We start from the raw sequence: 17,955 nt of genomic DNA, 5'->3' as shown, positions 1-17,955 counted from the left end.
AGCGCAGGTCATTTTTCAAAACAAGGATAAGTTGAATGTAGGCACATTGACAGGCTTTCGACTAGAAAGGATTTGATTAGTGGAGCTTTCGCCCTACAATGGTTCAGATGTTTTCTAAAACATGTATTCTATCTTAAATGGGTAAATAATTTTATTAGTAAGTTTGTGACTCTGCATGCCTCTGTGCACATGTGCGAATGTTGAAGAGTGAACAGAAGTGTGTGTCCTCTGGCTTTTTACATCTCTCAAGATTTGGACCATAGTTGCTACAGAAACCACAGCTCTGGGAGGGAAAAGGTGAACAAGGGAGTGTTGAAATATAAACTCTGTATCTCATGGAATACTTAACAAGGGCAATTAGAGTTAGTTGTAATGGTGAATAGAAAGTTGAGAGAGTGAAGACATTTGAATGTCAAGTTGTTTTGATCCATATTTGTTTTCCCACAGTCTGAGTATGGTCATAATTCCTCCCATCAGAGGTTGGGGCTGGCTGATTTGTTAAGGAAGACTGATGATTAGGATAATTATCACAACTGTTTTTGTGTTATTAAGCAATGAGGAGTTTCAGTGTCTTTCTAGTTTTATCTTACTCTCTAGTGGCAATGAGCACTTTCTGATCTATTTTCAAACCTTTGATTGAGAATAGTGATGACTTGTAAAAAGTTTAATTTGGAAAACCAGAATTTTACAGTGGCCTCATAAAATATCACTCCAGTTTCCACAGTCTTAGTGATTTGGGAAGGACAACATGTCTTTAAACCTTTAGGGATTCAAAATCAAAATGTTTTGAAACATTTTATAAGGATTAGAAGTTTACTTGGAATGTAAATAAGGCTTGATTTTTTTTAAACTATATAAAAACATAGTAGCATTGTTGTGGCCATGATCTCTAAGGATATATGCAGAGGTAGTGTCTTTCATTAGACCAAACAGTATATTTTGAAAAGGAGAAAAGCTTTCAGGCATGAAAGCCACCTTCAGGCCTGACCTAAAAGTGACAGCTTGCTTTCAGGATGGAATGCAAACTGAGATAATCCCTCAGAGTTTTGAGTTGGTATCTATCAGATCATCTTTGAAAGGATATGGAGTAGGCAAGTTCAATGTGGGAATGCTAATTTGTAGGAAAGCAGAAATGATATGATACTTGTCTTCTCAGGGAAAGAGAGAGAATGTTTCCCAGCATGTTTAAATGACTAGATGAGATGTAGGCAGAGAAAGAGAGAGGTTATAGCCTGTGGGATGTAGAGGGGGGATAGCATGGAGAGTGTGGGAAGTTATGGTGTGGCAGAGCACAGTCTTGCTATCTTGAAATGTTACGAGTTTTTATTCCTCGGTTTGTGGCTGGAGGGCAGTTTATAGGTTTCCTTTGCGGATCAGGATTGACAATCGGAGACTGAGTGATTACCTTGTGAGAGCTGCTTTTGCAGCAGTTAGGTGTGTTTATGCTTTATCAGTGGTCTGTGCGAGTTCAGACTGGTCTTGGTAGTTATTTGATCTCAGCTATGGGGTGTGAGGGTGGCTTGTGTGCTGGATGTGACTTCCCAGGTAAGCCCATGTATGAGACCTGGGAATGCTGGTGTCTGGGACAGAAGTTCCTTACAGGAGGGTGGAAGGGGAGGTTTTGACAAGTTGTACTTGGTTCTTTTTTTCTCTTTTTCCGCACAAAAAGTTTCCTTCTGATGATAAGCTTAGCAAGATTGGGAGGCTGCTTAAAGACTGGCAGGGATGGCTCTGGGGAAAATTTTCTGCTGGGTAGGATGTTCTAACATAGGTTATCACTTTTTTGAGGGGTTTTTTGTATAGTGTTTAGGATGGTGTTTGAGAGCGATATATACAATGAGTAGAGGGTCTCTTTTTTTATAAAAGCTATTTCTTATGCAGTATCCATGTGGCTCTTTCAAAACCATGATGTATTATATTTCTCTGGTGTGCTGAGAGACTCTCATGAGTAGTGTCCTCAAAGTGCATGTAATTGGTATTTGAGGGGCTGGTGTGCACTCCGAGTGTGAAAATTGATAGAAGAGTTGAGAGTTCCATTCCAGAGGATAAATGTCACTTGTGTATTTGTTTTCAAATAACCGTGCTGCATAGTCTGGGTGACACGGTTATTTGAAAACTCTTTTTAAAAAAGTCACCAGTGAGGATGTTGAGAATGGTGAGGTCATATTTGTCCCCTCCACCTGGGGGAAACACTAGTGATAGGGAATTTCATGTGTTGGGGATGACAGGGGTAAGCCTGTAGTCAGAGCATTATAGATGCGAGTGTTAAATGCGAGGAATTTGGGTTTGCCTGTGTTCTTAGCCTTGGTATGCAAATATGAAAATGTCCTGTCTCCTCACTGGATGATCCAGGCCTTTTTAGGATGTCTTTTTCATTAGTTCTTGTCATTGGAGCTCTCACTAGCTCCAGGTTCTCACCTCTGATGTGTTTTACTTGTAATGCTGTTAGCAGCTTTTAAAGAGTTTCTTCCTGGTCAGAGGTTTCCTGCGCTGTGATCAGTTCACTCCCTTTTTCCATTGGAAATAAGGTGTTAGTGAGGACAATATTGTCTTTTTAACAGGAAGTATTTCTTCAAATATGGTCTTGCTTGTCCTTATGATTTTGGGATTTTATGATTATGTATTTTGGGGCAATGGGGTTTTTCAATCTGGAACTGAAGAAGTCTCTCAGTGAAAGAATAAAAATACCCTGCCAGTAGATCAGTAGCAAAGCTCTCATTTAGTCAGATGCAAAAAAGGAACTGTTTTGGCCATTCAGCATCCATTCAACGATTATAGAAATCTTAAAATAGCCATGAAGTAACAATAGTATCTTTACATCAACCCGCAAAATATCACCATGTAAAATGTTCCATTCCTGACAAGAACGTGTACTAGTTGAAGGGAAAATTTAAACAATCTGTCTCAAAGCTCTCGTAACAATTGTAAAGGTAAATCTCTGGTCAACAGAGCAGGATGCTGAAACTGGCACTGTAGGTCCTCAGAATATTTGGCTGATCTATTAGTCCATATAGTTTTGTTACAAACCAGTGCGATCTGAAGTTTTGCTTTTGTTGGTCTACACTTGTCTTACTGTGTTGTGGCACGCGAAGAGTTTCAGCGAGTCCATGTTTGGATGTAGCTGTCACCTCACAGAAGAACTGTTTTGGAGTCTTCACTAGCAGTGCAAATTATATGGATAAAAGCAAAACATTTCACATGAAGTCTCCTCCAGTCAGAAAAAAATGAAGAATGATTTGAACAGGTCTTTCTATGAAAACAGCTATCTCTGATTTGTATGTGGAGAACATGATATATGCTGTTGATGAAAGCTTCTATCTTGTAAAGATACCTTGTGGTAATCCGCTAAGGGTCATTAGCAATTTTATCACACCAGCTAGTGGATAGTTAGTTGGGATTTATATACTCATTAGCATTTTGCATGATCGTTATTATACTGCGTTTGCCCCTTGTGGACAGCATGGCCATTACCATCTCCCTTGAAATTATTAGTATAATCATAATAGCTATGATGCTGTTGGTTGTCTTTCTGAGACCGTGGTAATAGGTGCGTGTGCACCAACACTTGTATTATCTTCTGCTGTGAAGAATGATCCTGCATAGGCTTTCAAAGTGAATACAAAGTTTCCTTCCCCCTGGATATTAGTTACAGTTCCATTCATGCATACAATTCCTTTAGCCGAGTAATACTGTACTTTCAATTCATGGTGGTTGATTTATAATCTTAATTGTACTGCCTTCTCTGACATTCCCATAAGCAAGCTGTGGAAGATTAATTTAGATAATATTATGATGAGGATGTGCAAAACCAGGTGGGAAGTTGAATTCCTGGAGCAGTCCTTATTAACTGTGATCATGGGATACAGAATTCATTTGTTAAGTTCTCAGATGAGAATGTCAATGGGAGCAGCTAGAAGCATGAAGCAGAATACAGGAATTCGGAAGGATCAAGGCAAATCAGAGAAGTGATATGGCAAACAGGATGCAACTGAAAAAGAGGAGGAGCGTGGTTTTACATTTAGAGATAAATCATCTACACAACCACACAAGGAGGAGCGACTGGCATGGTCACGGTTGCGGGGACTTATGTTTTTCCTGGAAGGTGCTGCTTAATAGAAATGAAAGCAGCTCTTGGCCTTTAGCTTATCCCAGACTTGTAGCAGCAAGGGCTCCTGCTTATCAGACTTTGATGTGTGGGCACTTGCAGGCAATTGAAGCCGGTTTTGGAGTCATTGTCTTTTAGTGGTACATTGTGTGTAGCTGCTCGCAGGCCAAATGGCCCCTCTTGGCTGCTTAGACGCAGCATTTGGTGACTGAGTTACATGTCAATGCAGGCAGTCTCAGTATCCCAATTGTTTACCTTACCAGAAGGAACACCAAAGGTGACTTTGCTCTACTTTCTCCAAATCTTGGGCTTTTTTTACTTGAAATGTGCTGTAGAAACAGCCAAGTGAACTTTAAACTGCCCATCTCAAGACTCACAGCCGCTGACATACGTTGCTCACTGTAGGCAGCAAAGCCTGTGCCTGAAAGAGGGTAAACAGACCTGGCCGTGCTGGGATCTCTCTGCCTTGGCTGCCTCAGTGTCTTACCTAACTTGGCTCAAGCCTGGAGGTGCTGCATGAAATCCATTATTAACTGGCCAAATCAAGTATTTCCTAGCCTTTATATGAAAATAATAATATATATGTATGTATCTCCAACAGCAGCTTGAAAAGGATTCCTGAGTGGCTGAAAGTAAGTTCTGCCAGTTTAAATATCCACATTACCCATGACTGCTCTTACAGCCCTCTGACAACTCAAACATTTGTTTAATCCAGGATAATTACAGGAAGTAAATTTTAATCTCCAGTTTAACATTGCAAATTGTATCAGTAATAATCCTAGGCAAATCTTCTTCATGGTCTTTTGAAAGTAAAAGACCATTGCTGTTATGCATGTTTTCAACAGCATACCACTAAAAATGTGGTGTCTGCCAATCCACTGCAGATGTTAGCTTTATAGCTATATAGATATAGCTGTTTATAGCTATTAGCTATATTCCTCTGTTGGTAGTGACAATACTTGCTCTGTCACCATCACTGCAAATAGCAGTCAGGCTTCCCGTGCAGTCCAGATTTCATTCCAAAGCTTATGTGTACCAGGCACCATGCTGGTCAGGAAATGCACTGAAGCAGTAGTAGAAGGCTTAAAGTGGAGCAGGATTGATTTAGGGAAGACATTTAGAGAACTTTTTTAATGCTAAAGCAAGGTAAGTACTGAGGTATCCATGCCCTGCGAGGGATCACCAGAATTTTTTTCTTTCAGCATGCACAGAGTTGAGCTCTAAGAGCCTCCCTATCATCTGCATGTAGTGTGGCATTGTAAGTGGGAGTGTGCCCAAGGGCAGCCACTTCAGCTTCTTCAGGAAACAACCCCAGCTGACACGTTATTCCCATAGCAACTCTAGTGTAACTCAACTTCACATCAAGTTTGATCACTTTGCAGTTCACAGGATTCATCTTTCAGTATCCTCTCTTCCAGGTACTCTCCCACACCGTACAGCTTCACACCTGTATTAAGTTCTCTCAGTGAATGTAGGATTACCACTGTGACTGCTCTTTAGATATTGGCAAGAAATGCTGAGATTTGCTAACAGCAAGTAAACAAGTATTGCAATCATTACAACAAACATGTCCCCAGAGATCCTGGTGGGTTCCTGCAGAGGCTTCTTTGGAAAGCTTCTTGTCCAGGGCTTCTGAAGAAAAGCCACCCAAAAAGAGTGCCAGTGTTTACAGTGTTACACTGCCAAAACCAGTACAGGAGACGAGACCTCATGGGTTGCTTTCAGTGCCAAATCAGTGCAGGAGCTTCTGCAGAAGTTCTGGAGGGAAAGGGCCTAAACCACCTTCTGGAAAGGCTTCTGTTAGCCACAGAGGAGAGGAACTGGATGGATTTTTCTCTGTGATTCCATCACGAGGACTAGCATTGTTTCAGTGGGCATCTACCTGAACAACAGAGCGAGCACTCCTGAAGCCGCCATCTAGACATCACATATGTTCAGGAACCTGAGCAGGTTTTTCAGGACAGCCAAAAACTGTCTAAGCTGACTAATGTGAATGTTCAGCAAGGGTCTCAGGGAGAAAGTTTTTATTAGAGTAGCTAATTTTGGAGAAGAGTATTGCTGGTAGCCAGTGAGCGTGACAGCCTGTTGTACCTGTTGGTGGGGGGCATGCATAGCTTTGAGCTTACATTTAATCTGCTGGTCAGTGTGTTCAAAGTGGTGTCTTCACTGGAGATTTACTGTTTTCTATCCCAGCAGTATTAATATCACAAGCCTTCTTGATTCTTTTGACATTTGTATCCCCGTTCCTAAAGATGGAATCCTCTCTCTCACCTCTACATTTACAGTCTAATTCAGTTGCATAAACATAGGCATTTAGCCAAGCTTTGAGAGAACCACTCTCCTGTCACAGCTTGAGCTATTCTTGTTAAGAAATCAGGTGCGCCAAATTAATTTGAGCTTGAACCTGAATGTCCTGGTACTCTTTTTATTCCTGCTATGAGTACAAAGTTCTTAAATGGCCCAGGCACCTACAGATTTTCTGCCATAGCAGTGCCTCTGTTTGGAGTCTGTCCCATTTAGATCACTGACCCTTGCCTTTATCCATTTGGTCCATCTTGGGTGTCTTATGGAGGATGCCCCATGCTTCTGATACTTGATGCCTTTACTGTCACATCTGAGTACTTGAATCTGCTCACTTGTCTTGAATACCCTAGAAGCCATTAGAGGTACAATATGGAAGGTTTCTTCTCTAAAAACGCAGTTACTGAGCAAAGTCATACTTTATGGACTGTGTCTAGCTAGAACAGGCAGTTCTTCTACAGACTGTCTCAAGGAATAGATGTATGGCTTTCCCTGTTCAGATTCCTGGATCTTGCAGGGATGAGTGTCTTTCAAAGCTCTAAATAATTTGACCTTGAATGAGAAACAGAATTCAAGTACCATGCTTTTCATTCTCAGCTTCTGGAACTTAGTTTGCAGACTAGTGCTCTAGGTCTCCAGTCAGATGCTTTAGGTCTCCACTCAATTTAAACTCCTACACAAGGGATTACGCACATGCTCCCCCCCGTCACTGTCATATTTTTCCCAGCATCTCTTTCTCTTTCTTCCTCTTTGAACCAGGGGAAGGTTGAAGTGGCCACAGTGTGAACCAGATAAGGGAACGGCTGTAGCCAAATGTTGTTTGTCTTTCTCTTCCTTTCTCCTGACCTGGTTTACCTTAGAGCTGCCCCAGCCCTTGGGCCCAAATGGAAGAGTAGGTAGAAATGGGCAGCTGGGGCAGGAAAAAGGGCTGCTGCCCTTTCAGCTGCAAGATGCACATCTTGATCATAAAACCACAGCAGAACTATTGCATATCTACATTCTGGGTAGAGTTTTATTTCTTCAAACCTATCTGTTAGTCTCTGCCTGTCGTTCTCCTGTTCTTTTTTTCTTCCTGCTCTTTGACACTATTTTGGTGACTGGAAGAAGGGAAACATTGAGCCCATCTTTAAAAAGGGTAGAAAGGATGACCCTGGGAGCTACCAACCTGTCAGCCTCACCTCTGTGCCTGGGAAGATCATGGAACAGATCCTCCTAGAAGCTATGCTAGAGCACATGGAGGACAGGGAGGTGATTCAAGACAGCCAGCATGGCTTCACCAAGGGCAAGTCCTGCCTGACCAACCTAGTAGCTTTCTACGAGAGACTTACCACATCAGTGGACAAGGGAAAAGCAATAAACGTCATCTATCTGGACTTCTGTAAAGCCTTTGACACAGTCCCCCACAACATCCTTCTCTCTAAATTGGAGAGAAGCAGGTCGAAGGAGGTGATTCTGCGCCTCTGCTCTGGTGAGACTTCACCTGGAGTACTGCATCCAGCTCTGGAGCCCTCAGCACAAGAAGAACATGGAGCTGTTGGAGCGGGTCCAGAGGAGGGCCACAGAAATGATCCAAGGGCTGGAGCACCTCTCCTATGAGGACAGGCTGAGAGAGTTGGGGTTGTTCAGCCTGGAGAAGAGAAGTCTGCAGGGAGACCTTATAGCAGCCTTCCAGTACTTAAAGGGGGCCTATAGGAAAGACGGGGACAGACTTTTTAGCAAGGCCTGTTGTGACAGGACAAGGAGCAATGGTTTTACCCTAAGGGAGGGCAGATTTAGACTGGATTTAAGAAAGAAATTTTTTACAATGAGGGTGGTGAGGCACTGGCACAGGTTGCCCAGAGAGGTAGTGGAGGCCCCATCCCTGGAAACATTCCAGGTCAGGTTGGATGGGGCTCTGAGCAACCTGATCTAGTTGAAGATGTCCCTGCTCTTGCAGGGGGGTTGGACTAGATGACCTGTAAAGGTCCTTTCCAATCCAAAGCATTCTATGATTCTGTGATTTTCATCCAGAAAGCTTTTCTTGTTCCTTAGCTGGATCTTTCTACAAAGCCAGCTTCACTTTTGTCAGCAGTGCATGGTTGAAACCAGTGATGTTCAGAGTTTAACAAGAATGGAGTCTGGTGTTTGGGGCCCCCAGTACACAAAAGGTGTCAGCAAACTGGGAAGAGTCCAGTGCAGGAGTACGGAGGTGATAAGGGATTGGAACAAGAAGAAACCAGGGGAACTGGGCTTGTTCAGCCTAATGAGGAGGATGGGGTGGGGAGGAAGTATCTAATAGCAGTCTGCCACCTGAGAAGAGAGGACAGAGCCTCACTCTTCTTGGAGGTGAACAGAGAAGGGAACAAAAGGCAATGGGCACAAGCTGCAACAAGGAAAACCCCATCTGGGCATATGGAAAAAAATTCTTCACTAACAGAGTGGTCCAACTCTGAAGGCTGCACCTGGGAGAGGTTGTGGAGACTCCATTCTTTGAGACTTTCAAAACTTGGCTGTATGATGCCCTGAGCAGCCTGATGTAGTTTTGAGATTAGCCCTGCTTGAAGCAGAAAGTTAAACCTGATGACCTCCAAACATGCCTTTCAATCTAAATTTTTCCATAATTCTTTAGCAGTGCCAAACAGATAGAATTTTAGTTCCTAGAACTTAAGAGCAGATTGCAGTTACTTCTCACAGCAGCTCTGAGCTGTAACAAGGTATTCAGCTCATAAAATTCTCTTTTCTATCACCAAATTCCTTTTTATAAACAGGAATCTTCTAATATTGAGATCCTTCATGAAGGAGGACTGGTGATGCTCATAGGTGCATAAAGGGGTAGCTGGCAATATTTTTGGCCAGATGTTTGATGCTTTTGAAGTATCACCTCTTATTGTCACTTTTTTTTTAATGCAAGAATGTACAAGGTTTCTGTAAGCATTCACTAGATTAACCATATAAACATTGAATGTATGTTAGGATACATTATATAACAGATCCCCTAGTATTACGCAGTATGTGTAAGTAGGTTTGGTATTTTTTTTAACCTGGTCAGGTAGTTCTTTATTATCAAACACTTCCAAGTGTTTCCAATCACTTCGGAAACATTGCCGACTAAACATTCTTCATCCTATTTGATTTGTTTGATTCGATCACAAACACGATATTTTAGGTGGAGGGAGGAGACTAAGAGGAATGAAGAATATCCAGTTGTTGCTTTTTTTTTTCTTTGAAATTTGTATTGGTATCCACTTTTCTAGGTTGACTCTCTACTATCTACTTGCAACCCCCTTACCTGACTTGTACAGGTACAGTGCATGCTTGCGGAAAAAGAAAACACAGCTTCCCTTAACCCCTGTACTTTCACCCAGCATATTGCCAGAAGTTGGTAGTCTTTTATCCTTGATCAGTTCCTGTTTCCTCTGCATTTTGCCTTGCTTTCTGTCTCATTTCTTTCTTATTTTACCATTTGTTTCATGTTCATTTTCTATGGAAATGCTGAGGCCAGCAAAGACAATCTACAAAGTGTCGATATAATGAGCAACTTGACAGAGAGTGCATGTACTCACAACACAGTACACATACAGTCTTTGTGCTATTTGGTTGTTAAATACTTTTTTAATTTTCTTTCTCTGATTTCTTAGGTACAGAACATCTCCACATCTAAAGAGTTTTGTTGTAACAAATGGCATTTTGAATTCATCATTATTTTTCAGGCTTCTGACACTATTGTTGAAAATGAGCATCAGTATTTTTCAGAGCTGCTTTGAAGTTACTCATGTGTCCTTTAACACAGAAGACCTGTTATCTGAAAGACTAACACAGATGTTGGCAGTCAAGTGGGGCATAAATTGTATTAAAATTTCAATTTATACTACCAGGCCTTTCTATGATACTTCACTCCACCAGATCATGCTGTTGGTCAGTTCTTTTGTTCATTGAAGAAGACCAGTTCAGTATTTAGTCTCTAGAACATACCTATTTAACATTGGTTTCATCCTGTAACTGCTTAGAGAGACTTGTTCCCATAAGCCAGAGTTCTCTAAAATCATATGCTAATATTGAAGCAAATCTGAGCAAGCATATAGACACATGGTCTTAAGACAGCCAGCCACAGTAAAAAGAAATCAAATCAGGCGGCTTATATCAGCAACAGTTTGAGATTACAACCCTGTCATGTCAATCCAAACATAGAAGGCCATAAATAGAGAACTTGCGAATTAATTTTTTTTACAAAAGTAAAGTGAAGAGAGAAAGCCCACCAGCACACATGGAAGACTTCTGTCTTCAGATTCTTCTTCTTCGCCACTGGACAGCATCTCTGTAAGTAGTGCTTTCTTTTGTTGTATATGCTGTCATTATACAAACCTAGAAGTGGCATTACAGTAGTGCCGTCCTAGTGCAGTCTGGATTTTAAAGCTTTGCAGTATTGACAGTGCTAGTTTTTGATTACAGCTGAAATTCATTAATAAGGATCACCTGCAAATTCCGCTTTCAAAACAATGTACTTGTAAATACACCCGATGTTCACAGTGTTCGATAAAGAAAATTATTATCCATTGCTTTTGTCAGTAATTGTTTAATACACAGAGTATGAATACAGTTATGTAGGTATTTGGAATCCTATTGATTTCTGTATAATCAAAGTAAAATATTTTACTTTTTTCCACACAGAATGAGATGTTCTGAGATTCGTAGGAAGGAGCCAGTAGGGATCAAAATGATGTGTCATTCCCTTAAAAAGGAAGAAAAAAACCAACTGTAAAAAAGGCAGGTCGTGAGAATCAAGGTGAGCCAAAAAGTCTCTTTGCTGCCTTCCTTTGTAAAGCAGAAACAGATGATGTGAAGTGAGCCAAAACACAGCAGTATCACTAATAAACTTCCTGCATTCCACTTGCTGACGGGAAGAGGAGTAAAATAACAGGTGTTCAGGAAGAGAAAAAATGAAAAATAGATGAATTCTTGAAAAGAGTTTGCTGGTCATTGCAGTCAGAGGTGGATTGCAGCATCAGCAGTGAAATGACACCCAATACTCTAGATTTTGACATCAAAACCAAGTGGCAAACTTGGGAATTGTTTAGACTACATTTTTTTTTCTCTCCTGTTTCTGAAGAAGAGCACAAGATTTGAATACATTTTACTAGTATTGCCTTCTCTACCCAAATCCACCAAGAATACCACTTTGCGGGGGGAATGTCTCTTGCATCCCAGTTCTCTTACTTCTCAGTCCTACTCAGTCTTTACAGTCCCATCAGGAACCTTCTGTGTCAGGGGAAGACAAAGACAGTGAGTCGCCTGTCCTAGGTAGAAAATACTCTTTGTGGCAAAGAGGTACTCTCATAGCTTCCAGAACAGCACTTTCTCTGTTGCCAGTACCAGGAGTTAAATATAATTTCAACCTGACTGGCAAAAAAGAATCCCAGATAGCACAAGCTGGTTTGTATCCACACTGCCTACACCAGGACCTGTTTGGAACACACTGGGCCAGCCTTCTAACTGTTTCAAAATGCCTCTTTTTTTTTTTTTTTTTTTTTTTAATTTGTAGTTACCTTCCAGTTGTTCCACAGCTGGATAAAGTATTAAATTCTGTCTGTAGACCCTGCTGTATTTAAATACTTCTAAAAAATAAAAGCACCAGCATAGCTTCTTTTCAAGACTGATGGAATGAAAGCCATATCTACATTTTCCCTGTCTTTATGAGTATTTTTCTTTTCTTTACCATCTGTTCTACCAAATTAGGGAATGATATGCTAATATAGGCAAATATGAGTTTTCATTTTGGGATTGGTAATTCTTTTTTATTGAATTGCTTATTGAATTACAACCTACACTTGTGAAAGACACAGGAAAATTTTTCAGCAGAACACTCGTATTCCATTCAGTGTCAGGCTGCTGAGCTAGCTGAAGCAGTCACAACTTCCCCTCTCTCTGGCTGCCCGCTCTTGCCTCCACATCACTCACTCAGTTTTGGTCTCACCATTCCAGAAAAATATAAAATATTTTTTCTGTGAATTTCTACAGGAGATTGTCCCCATAGTGCCATCTGTGCAGATGTCAGATAAAGCACAGCTTGCAACATTAATCAGGTCTGTAACACACCTAACAGATCTAGTTTGCACACTGCCTTTTGGGGACAATAAGGCAAACTACCTATCTTTCATGATGATTGGTAACATAATGTGGTTCTTTGTCCTTCTGCAGTCACTTGATCTCACGGAGATCAGTTTGTTAACGTGGCTGTGGTACAATTTCTGTTAAGACTGTGTATCACTCATTCTTCTTTCTCCAGTGAAGCTGTTTAAAGACACTCTTAAGAGTTTTCATTAAGTCCTTAAGATATTCATTGCTACATTTATAACGATAATAGTTTATGAACAAAATTAAACCTATATTTCTTTTTAACATGTATTTTCTTCCTTTCTAGGTAGAAAAGCTGTTTTCCACAACTCATTTGATGCAAACAAATGGAAGAGCAGTATCACCACTTCTTCAGGGTCTTAAGAAAAGCTTTTCAATCTTCTGGAACAGAGTGTGTTGTGGAAGTGAATGGAAGAGTACAGACAAATCATATGTTCTTCTTTTTGATAGTTCAGACTTCAGTACCAGGTCTGAAGATGCAAGAACCAAGGCATAGCTTAGAGTAGCCCTAAAGCTTCTTTAAGTTGTGCTTGGAAAACTGTTGTCTCTGCATGGCTGTTGGAGTGGAAGGGATCATTTTAGTGTATTTAAAGCATGTTTAGTTCACACCATCTTTTCTGTAATTACCCTAGGCATGCTATTGTTACAACCGATGATCTGACTTCTTCAGTATCATTCTTACTTTAATAAAACTTCAAAATTTAACCTTCATATGTCTTTTTAATTATGTCTGAGTAAACTGCAATATGTAGATGTGTTAGCATAATGATACAGTTCATAAAGTATAAAACTAATATGACAAAGATCAGAGATTGACAGTTGCTTTTCCATTATTAATCAGATATACAATGTTGTTTGTACTTCTGTTGTCTTAGAAGCTCTGTCCTGGATTTACACTCCACTGTGCTAGGAGCCCTACAGAGTCTACCTACACTCATTACAGCTATATATACAGCTATCATGCTCCGGGATAAATACTGATAGTAATATCACAACATTGCCATAATAGTATCCCTGTGACCTATTACTGATAGGCATTTAAATGAGTGGTTTTGCTGACCTATAGCAATTGGCTACCCTACTATGCAATGAGTTACTTAGCCAAATAAAGAAAAGGTTTTGATATGGATTTTCATAATTAAAATTAATGAAACTGTACAAGAAGGCATGTGCTAGCAGTTTCACAAAGAAAAACCTTTCTCAAGATGTCTGTTACCTGATTTAACAGCCATTTTTCCAGCTGAAGATGAAAATCAAAGAAGCATTAGTGGTGGAGTATATGACTAGAAGGAAGATCATATGACTAGAAGGAAGATCAGTTCATATGTGACTACAGTGTTCTCTGTGTTGTTGCAATAAAACCATGTGCTTCTTATCTCTGCAGGGAAAGGTAGTGTATCATAAACAATTTGAGAGTGCTTAACCAAAGAGCTGGTTTTAATGTGTGATTATATTGCAATTTATCTTAAGTAAGGTAGCTCAACTGGGAATATATCAGCTAACAGGAGGTTTATTCTGAACATAAACTTAGATTACTTTTAAGGAAGAAAATCCAACTAAAAAGTATGTTTCAAGTTGTGTGTATTCTGTGTCTGGTGTGTGCAAGGGAGGTATAGAGCTATTAAACTGAATGTAAGATAAGCAGTGTGTTCACCTGGTTTGGCATCATGATAATGGGCGACGCTTTTATATTATTATAGGTGTGTCCTCAATTATAACTTTCTCTGGTGATAACATTGTTTTGATAAGGAAAACACGTCAGCAACTTTAAAGCTAAATTAACTGTGTTTGTTTATGTTTTAGCATGGCAGGTCAAACTATTTCAATCAATGAACCAACTTACAAAACTGCCCCTGGTTTTAAAGGGTCATCCTCTCTCTGGTGCTTATTGGTGGACTTTTGGATGCCTCCTGAGAATCGGGATGGAGAAAACTCAGGCAGGTCTCTGACCAGGCCTGTTTATTTTGTACAAATGGTGCAAATGAGCAAAAAATGTTGGATTTCTCTTGGGACCCTTCCCTGCAAATGCAAAGCAAGGGTAGTCAGTTCCTTCTCACCTTACTGTCCTAGCCAGGTGGCTGGTATACACTGAATACAAGTTTTACTTGTTACTTGTCTTGTGGGAGAGGGTTGAACAGGAAATTAAGGAGCTTTATATGTTTGCCTGACCTTGTTTCCGTATGAGTAGCAAAGTATCAAGCTAGGCTATTAGTTCTCCCTTCTGAATCTTGCTCCAAGAAGATGGACATTATTAAGAGTGCTGTTCGGACAAGAACTGTGGAGAACATGAAGGTCAGAGACCTTACTGCATGTTTAAGAACTAACAGAAACCAGTTGAGAGGTACAGGCCCCTTTCAAGACTCCTGCAGATCAGTTGAGTGGACAGTTTCCAAAGGGCAGCCAAAGAGCAGTAACAGTACACAGAGAGCCATCACAGCTCCAAGCTAGGGGCTGTGGGAGGAGAGAAGTACACGGTCAGGCAATAGTTTTATACCTTGATATTTTCTTTTCAGAGCAAATCCCAGCCCACTCTTTGAAAAGGAAATGAACAATGTGTTTTCTTCCACCCTATGAAACTCCCTACCATTTAAGAAAATAAAGGGAACTTCTTGCTTAACAATATTATTGATGTAAACTGACCCCTCAAGAGAAATAGGATGATGAATCCAGAGCTGGGTTTTTGAGCACTCTGTGCTTACAAAATGGTCTTAGACTTTTTTTTTTCCTGTCTCCTCTTCCCACAAAATGCATGCTGTCCACTTGCCCTCTGAGAATGACTTAGCTGCTTTCAGACATGGGACCCTATTATAGAATATAGCAGGGTGGAGGCGGCAGATGATATGGGCATGCTGGAAGGAAGAGAACTATGGATGTGTCTGGGAGGAGGCTAGAACAAAAAGAAAGGTAAGGGGATGAAATAGTGGTGAGAAATCTTTGGCCAGGGCAGGGAGCAGGAGAGGGAGCTATGTCTGCTAGTGCCATTCCACTGCCTTTCAGCAAAGGCTTTGAGATGAGAAGCAACCACAGCATTGAGAATCAGAGTATTTGTTGAGAAGTGAGAGGAACTTCTTGTCCTACTTTCTGTGGAAGTCACTTCATTTCCTAGAAATTCTCTTTAGCTCCACTTCATCTGCTCCAGCCACCACCTCCCAGCACATTGCTACTCCAGTTTGAGTGGCCTCCTAGCAATGTATCCTCTCTTAGGAGGATAGCTTTTCCACTAACCTGTCCTCTGTGGCGGTGATAGAACTGGGAAGGTTCATTTCTTAGTGAGTCCCTTACCTCTAGATGCAAGGAAGCAGAGCTTCTCAGCCAAAATTTTCTATGCTCTGTGGCATCCTCACACACCGCTGTCAGTGAAAATGGTGTTTTAAAACTGGACAGCAGCAGCTGTTTTCCACAGTTGTCCATATTTCCAGGTATAGGTATTTCATAGGGATAACTAGGAAAAGGTGCCTTTCTGTTCAATAGTGGAAGAGCTGGTCGGCCTGACCACCATGGGTGTTGGCATACTTCCTCAGGTATGAGCCTTCATCTTTCTGGGCTTTCATCTCAGAACTCTTCCTAGTTGTCTCACTGGTGATCAAGGAACCAACAAAGACAGGTGATCTGCTAGACCTGATACTTAAAAAGGAAGAACTGGTGGGTAGTGTGAAGATCAGTAGCATCCTTGACTGCCGTAACCATGAGATGGTGGAGTTCAGGATATGTATCACAGGGGTCGATAGTGAGGTCAGTGCTGTTTAATATCTTCATGAATTACCTCAATGATGCAGCAGAGTGCACCCTCAGCAAGTTCGAAGATGATACAAAATTTGGAGGAGTGGTTGATACACTAAATAGTAATGCTGTCATTCAGAGAGACCTCGAGAGGCTGAAGAAATGGGCTGACAGGAACCTAATGAAGTTGAGCAACAAGAAATGCAAAGCCCTGCACCTGGGCTTTGTTGGTGGCTGACAGACTGAAAAGCAGCTTTGCAGAGAAGGACCTGGGGGTCCTGGTTGGCACCAAGTTGAACATGAGTCAGCAGTGTGCCCCTGCAGCACAGAAGGCAAACAGCGTCCAGGGCTGCATTAAGGAAGAGCATTGCCAGCAGGTCAAGGGAGATGATCCTTCCTTTCTACTCAGCACATCTGGAGTGCTATGTACAGCGCTTCCCAATACAAGAAACTTGAAATTCAAAACCTGACTGGACACAGTCCTGGACAACCTGCTTTACTTGACTTTGCTTGAGCTGGGGGATTGGACTAGACAATCTCCAGAGGTGCCTTCCAACCTCAACCATTCTGTGAGTCTGTGTGATTCTGTTTTCCAGCTGCAAAGTGGGCTGGCATTTGTTTTGGGCAGAAACAAGTGATTGAAGGCTCTTTAAAACTAATTTAAATGAAGATAGTGTCTGATCTTATGCTCCTGATAAAGGTTTAGCACACAGAGAAAAGTAACTTACATAGAGACAAGTTCTAGACATGCTGTCAGTACAAAGACTCTTAAGATACTTCAGCAAGGAGTAAAATGCCACCAAATTGGTGAGGGGAAAAGTCTCTAAGTAGTTAGCACGGGCACAGCCTGTGAGCCCATGAGAAAGAGTCTCATGAAAGTTAGCTCTGTACTGAGTGACTTTTACCATGGACTTCCATGCGTGAGGAGTTGTGGTAGCAGTGAAAATTATGCTTTCATGAGCATTTAAGGAGAGTAAACCCATTTCATTTTCAACAGGACTTTGAGTCTTTCAATCCCTTTTGAAAACTGGGTGCATTTCTAAGCTTGTGAATCCCTTTTGAAAACTGGGTGCATTTCTAAGCTTGTGAATCCCTTTTGAAAACTGGGTGCATCTTCTAAGCTTGAGTGTTTTTGAAAACCCATGAAGAGTGATCAGTCCTCCAAACTTAACCGTGAAACTACTTAATGCATTTTATATTATGCTGTTGGACATTTTATTGACTTGTTCTGCACACACCAGATTTTTCAGCAACAGATGAGAAAAAATTATTAAGTAAGTCCCCATTTGGATTTCCTGAATACAGAAAATCTGGAATTTTAAATACATATATGGCTAAATTTTAGCCCACATGTTTTTGGAAATTTGTATTTGAACAAATGTAGTCGAACATTTATCTGAAATGCATTTGTATATTTTAACGTCTTGCATATTCAGGTGCTTACCCCCTCCAACTCAAATGTTCAGACAATTTAACCATTTTGGTGTGGTACGTATTGAGCACTGTTTGTTACTGACTTTAGGTATCCTGAGATGCTGGCAAAGCACCCTGCTCTGAAGACTTGCAGACCCCTGAATCTATGTTGTCACGTTTTTATGGGTAACAGTGAAGCAATAAGTATTTAAAAAGTGGAGATAGTTCTACATGAATCGCTGTTGCAACTCGTGTCCCAAGGAGAGCGCAGCCGTGTACACAGAACTGAACTTTGTTACCTCTAA

At 41.0% G+C, this 17,955-nt stretch overlaps 1 protein-coding gene and 1 long non-coding RNA gene across 5 annotated transcripts in view; both read left to right on the top strand.

Moving 5' to 3' along the window:
• MMP24 (matrix metallopeptidase 24) overlaps window positions 1-17,955 on the top strand; it is a 49,558-nt gene that overhangs the window by 11,850 nt on the left and 19,753 nt on the right. The window lies entirely within an intron of this gene.
• On the top strand, window positions 17-13,227 carry LOC142417165 (uncharacterized). The gene is made up of 3 exons (XR_012777910.1): window positions 17-10,702; window positions 11,054-11,168; window positions 12,804-13,227. It is a non-coding gene; the product is annotated as an uncharacterized LOC142417165 (long non-coding RNA).

The sequence above is a fragment of the Mycteria americana genome, chromosome 14 (assembly GCF_035582795.1).
Source record: "Mycteria americana isolate JAX WOST 10 ecotype Jacksonville Zoo and Gardens chromosome 14, USCA_MyAme_1.0, whole genome shotgun sequence".
Taxonomy (NCBI): Eukaryota; Metazoa; Chordata; class Aves; order Ciconiiformes; family Ciconiidae; genus Mycteria; species Mycteria americana.
The sequence above is the reverse complement of the archived record's forward strand: the minus strand, read 5'-3'. Positions and strand labels throughout refer to the sequence as shown.